General features: G+C 46.4%; 1 long non-coding RNA gene across 1 annotated transcript; it reads right to left on the reverse strand.

Annotated features, from left to right (window-relative positions):
* Window positions 1–1,832: 1,832 nt before the first annotated feature.
* On the reverse strand, window positions 1,833–4,916 carry LOC110341050. Its single transcript, XR_002382932.2, has 3 exons — window positions 4,810–4,916; window positions 2,268–2,319; window positions 1,833–1,949 (listed from the first exon to the last, which is right to left on the reverse strand). It is a non-coding gene; the product is annotated as an uncharacterized LOC110341050 (long non-coding RNA).
* Between the last annotated feature and the right edge of the window lie 911 nt (window positions 4,917–5,827).

Below are 5,827 nucleotides of genomic sequence, written 5' to 3' on the forward strand. Positions count from 1 at the left end.
CTGCGGGTACCACTGTGTGTACTACATCCAGCCTTGACGTGGGTGCTAGAATGCAAACGTGGGTCCTCATGCTGCTGTTGCAGACACACCCTCTTATCTCCCTGAGCCACCTCCACAGCCTGGGCTTTTTAAGTTGGAAAATTGGTTTTTCACCCCCAGGAAATTGCCTTCCACCATGCATCTGACACACTTCCTGTTTCCTTGCTGGGGAACTTAGCTGGATAACGGACTTTCTGAACCGATTCTTTAAGCCTTTCATCTGTTCCCACGGGTCTCCCTGTGCCTTATGTTCTGGGATATCCCTTTGGCATAATCTTTTAACTAGTCTTTTAGTCTTTCTTATTAACGCCCCTGTTGTCCCTTCTATGGGCACCCTGCTCTTGTTTTTAATCCGTATCCTCACAACATCTCAAACAGATCCTAATTGAAGGCTTTGCATTTCAGGTGTTTTGCTTTGTGTTGAGATTCTTCTTTACATGCACTGTATTTGTGCACCTCTGTCATTTCACTCACGGGGTGTCGGGCTCCTCCCTGGGGATTGTCCCATCACCTATAATGATAGAGGATGGTTTTGGTCTTCTTCCAGAGCCATCATGGGGTTCCCTCCCTGGGTGTGTCTGTTTTTCTCCCCCAGGCTCTCTTGTGATGGGTATGCTGTCCAGAGGACTGAAAGTTGAGGAGTCGGTAGACAGCTTGCTTGTAGACTGCCAGCTAGAAGTTGGAGTTTCCCAAGTGTGTACACAAAGAGCTTTGCTCTCAAGGGTTCCCACTCTGGGAATCCTTGGCCTCAGATGTAAGGTCAGTGTCTCCTTAGAAGGACCTGAAGGGACAGCTAGGCTTCCCATAGACAAGTTCCTAGTGGCCATGCACTAAAGCCAACGAGCAGGGGCCTTTGGGTTAATCCCTTCAGTTGGGCTCTCTGTCCTACCCACTAACTGTGGCCAGGTCTTGAAGCCTGAGACAAGGGGTGGGAGGTTAGGGGATGACCCGATGATGACTTGCTTCCTCCTTTGCTGCTGTTCCCTCTGCATATTCCGGGATATTTGGTTTTACCCTACTTATTCATCTAACGTGTGTGTGTGTGTGTGTGTGTGTGTGTGTGTGTGTGTGTCTGTGCATATATGAGTCTGTGTGTGTGTGTCTGTATGTATGTGTCTGTGCGTGTGTGTCTGTATGTGTGTGTCTGTGCATATATGAGTCTGTGTGTGTGTCTGTGCATATATGTGTCTGTGTGTGTCTATGTGTGTGTGTATCTGTGTGTCTGTGCGTATATGAGTCTGTGTGTGTCTGTGTGTGTGTCTGTGTGTATATATATATATGTGTGTGTGTGTGTGTGTGTGTGTCTGTGTGTGTGTGTAGGAGTGCTCACCCATGTATGCACATGTGGAGGCCACAGTTGACATTGGGTGACTATCTTTTTCACTCTTCACCTTAGCTTTATGACCACACAAGATAGGTGAGGTGAGTGACTGTAAGCATGAAAACACAGCAACTGGAATTTCACAAATCTGATTCTTTTACCTTTGCTGAAGTTTGTTCTACAACCCAGAATGCAACAGCTGTACCCTAGTAAGCGTTTCTTGAACACTGGAAGCGATGCATATTCTTCTCCATGTTCTCTCTGTGTTGGTGAGGTCAAGGTGAACGCTCTTGCAGATCATGTCTATTTGCCATTAATGAAAGTGGCCTCCAAAGCCTCTGACTGGATTTGTCTATTTTTCCTTCAGCACTGGCAGCTTTCAGGAGGATGTTGCCAGGGGCATGCATGTTCAGTAGTTATATCTATCTGGAACTGAACAGTGTATGACACCAGCTCTTTTGATTAACATTTGCTTTGTGCATTTCTTTTCATCCTTTTTCCTGTTCTGCTGTATAGGCTCATTTTAAAAGTGGGGTTCTGTGCAGATGCAGAGACCAACAGCCAAGCACTGGGCGGAGCTCCAGGAATCCTGTTGAAGAGAAGGAGAAAGGATTGTATGAGCCTGGGGGTGGGGATGGTGTCAAGGTCATCACTAGGGAACCCACAGAAACAACCAACCTGGGCTCATAGGAGCTCATGGACTTTGTAGTGGCAGCTAGGGAACCTGCATGGAACTCATCTAAGCCCTCCACATATCTGTGACAGTTGTGTGGCTTCGTCTACTTGCGGGACTCCTAGCAGTGGGAGCAAAGCCTGTCCCTAACATTTTGGCTGGCTTTGGGGAACCTATTCCTCACACTGGGTTGCCTTGCCCAGCCTTAATACAAGGGGAGGTGCTTAGTCCTACCTCAACTTGATATGCCATGCTTTGTTGACATCCATAGGAGACCTGTCCTTTCCTGAACAGAAACAGAGGAGAAGTGAATTAGGGGTGGAGGACAGAGAAGAGATGGGGAGGGGATGTGGGAGGAGAGGAGGGAGGGGAAACTTCAGTTGGGATGTAAAATAAATGAATAAATTTAATTAATTAAAAAAGGAACAAAACCCAAAACAAACAATGTGTGTTTCTTTGGAGCTGGAAAGGTGGTTCCAGGTTAAGGGATCTCCATGCTCTTGCAGAGGTTCCAAGTGTCCAACATCCACATCAGGTGACTAGCAACCACCTGTATCTCCAGATTTGATCTGACATCCTCTTCTGGCCTCCCTGGGCACCTGCATCCAACCCCCGCCCCCACCCCGTACATACACACATACACACACACACACACACACACACACACACACACACACACCACAACACACACTCTCGTAAAAAATAAATCTCTTAAAAAACAAAATAAATAGGCTTCTTGTTAAGTGGCACAAAGTTGACCATTTAATTTTATTTTACAAATTATATTTACTTATTTATAGTGTGTGGGGAGACCTGTGGTGCTTGCATGTGTGTGGGGGTGCACTCATGCCCAGCCAGAGGCCAGAGGGGGACCCCAGGTGGTCTGCTCCATCACTCTTTTTCCTTATCCCCTCCCCCCATCTTGCAAGGTTGGGCTTTTTGTTGCTGATGATGTTGTTTCGTTTTCTGGATGTAGAACTATGGGTCAGTCATTTCTTTCAGCATCTGAATGACGCTGACCCACTCCGCCGATGTGTATGGCTCCAAAAGAAAGTCCTCTGTGCCTCCTACATGATCCCTTTGCCTGCGGTGCTCCCTGCCCCACCCTCCCCCCTGGCAGCTCCCTTCAAGGTTTTCTCTTTAATCTTGGTTTTATCAGTTAGACCTGCTAAGGATCTGGTGTGATTTCACTTGTACTTGTTCGCATTTGGGAGCAGTTTAACATTTAGGGTTTTCTGAAATTTCTGGATCTACCCTTTGATGTGTCATATTATTTTAATGGAATTCTTGACCTCTTAAAATATTTCTCATATCCAATTCTTCCTGTTCACCAAAGACCTTTTCCATGCCTGCACCACCAGGGGGCCTTTCTCCAGCTCTCCCTTCTGTCTTCCACCTTTCCCAAGAGCATGGGGAGCCTGTGGGGAAGCCTGTGGGTCCCTATGCACTGGTATCAGGCCCCTGCTCACCCACCCAAGCCTACTCGTGGCTTCTGGAAGCTGGTTATGCATTTTGCTGCTTTCTTCTTAACCACTCGCACCTGCTGTTTAGCTTCTAGCCCCGCCCCCGCTCCCCCAGGCCACAGGTGACATTAGTGAGCCCCAGCTCTGCTCACAGAGTTTTTGCTCTTTGTGGAATTCATGTAGCTAATTGCCTTGTGGCATCAACTTTCCATTTCAAGAAAGAAAGAAAGAAAGAAAGAAAGAAAGAAAGAAAGAAAGAAAGAAAGAAAGAAAGAAAAAAGACTGTGGCTATATAGCAAGTTTAGGGTGTGAAAATTTTTTCCCATTTTGTTTTTGTTTTGTTGTTTTTGATTTTTGTTTTGAGGCAGGGGTTTGGGTTACCAGGGCTGACTTCTAACTCCCTAAGTAATGTCGGTCATGCATCTCTGTTTGCCCAGGTAGCTCTAGTTTATATCCACGTCCTTGCACTACTAATAGTGCCTTCTTTTGATCTCAGAAGTGTTACATGTTGGAGGAAGCATATTGTCACCCACTGTCCCTAGCAAGTGATACATTTGATTGGTTGATTGATTGACTGGCAGGTTTTGCATGTTGGGGTGCATATGTGCCACATGTGTATGGAAGTCAGAAAACAACTTGGGGGGAATTGGTTCACTTCTTATACTATGTGGGCCCAAGAGATTGAACTTGGGCTCGGCGGAAGCACCTTCACCCACTGAACCATGTTACCCACGCAGCCGTCTCCTCCTTAACACATCACCTTTCATTTAGCCTCTGGACTCCGCTTCCTTGCCCTCTCCTCCTTACTGTAAAACCATATAGACCAATGATGTAGCATGTGCTTCCTCTGGTTTCACCTTTTGGATGGCATTGGCTACTATGCTTAGTTCTGGGATTCCATGATTAATATACTTGTCACCATAATAGCAATACACAGCAAAGAGTCTTAAAGTTCCAGTGACTTACAACCACAGTAATTTGTTTCTGCATGCTAGGCAGGCTGGGCAAGCTAAACAGGTTAATGTGCAGGCACCAGCTTGGGCTCAGAGCTGCCCTGCAGGCCCCAGGTTGGATGGTCCTTGCTCATACTGTTCTGCACACTCCAGCCTCCCAGTTCTCCCCATCATGTCACAGCATCCAATCTGTGCCTTGCCACACCCTCTAAGTCACACACTTTCCCCTCAGATACCGGCATGGCCCCCCTCCATGCCTCCTTCATTGACTAGGTGAGGACGGGTTGTGGATCAGATGCTTTTCTTGGCAAAACTCCTTACAGAAGCAATTTAGGGAGGAAAGGTTGGTTTTTGACTCACCGTTCAGAGGGCACAAATCATCTTGATAGAGTACGCACTGGCACAGCAGCTGGGGTGGTGAGAGCTGACGGCAGCTGGTGTGGCAAGCAAGAACTTGGTTTGCTTAACTCTTGCAGACCGGAAATGGGGCTGGCCTCTAACTCTCAGAGGCCCACCCTCAGTGGCCCACCTCCGACAGCCAGGCCTCCTGCCCCAGAAGTTCTACAATACAACACAACCTGCAAGGGACTACATGTTTAAATACTATACAATGTCGGGACATTTCACGTCCAGCTGTGACAGTTGATCCAGAGGCTAACTTATTTGCACAGTTTGGCTAATGTTGATAATTGACTGTTATCTATTTATTGTCTAGCCATGATCCACTCCTTACACAGGGCATTGTACCTACCTTTAGAGTTTCACTACTGACTTCTTAGTCTCTTAGGGGTGACAGTGTACCCCCAAAATATTTTCAAGCTACTAAATCAAATTTTGATGAAAATTTGGACAAACATAATTTATTACCTTGAAAAATTCAAGGTAGAGGTTCTCAGTTAACTCCATCTGGTAGGTGGAACCAGACAAAGGTGGAGATGCCACCCATGGGACAGGTCGTCAGCTACAGAAGTGGCCTCTGTGCTCTCTTTCCAGACTATTCCAGGTAGACAGTGTATCAGAGGCCTATCCAAGCTGAGCATTTGGTACTGGTTAACTGGCTCGGCAGGTAAGGGCATTTGCTGCCAAGCCCAACGATACGAGTTTGATCCCCAGAACCCACATAATAGAAAGAGTCAGCTCCCACAAGTTATTCTCTGACTTACATACATGCTATGATACACATACACGCATGTATGTTCATGTGTGTGCACACATAAAACAAATGTAAACAATCTTTAATTTGTATAATTTATATTCTCATAATAATGGCATTTAATTCTATTGCCATTCATAGGAATGGAGGTGAGGGCTAGAAAGATAGCTCAGTGGTTAGGGGCATTTGCTGCTTTTCCAAAGTACCAGCTTTGATTCCCAGTAC

This window comes from Mesocricetus auratus, unplaced genomic scaffold (assembly GCF_017639785.1).
Source record: "Mesocricetus auratus isolate SY011 unplaced genomic scaffold, BCM_Maur_2.0 Super-Scaffold_100676, whole genome shotgun sequence".
NCBI classification, from domain to species: Eukaryota; Metazoa; Chordata; class Mammalia; order Rodentia; family Cricetidae; genus Mesocricetus; species Mesocricetus auratus.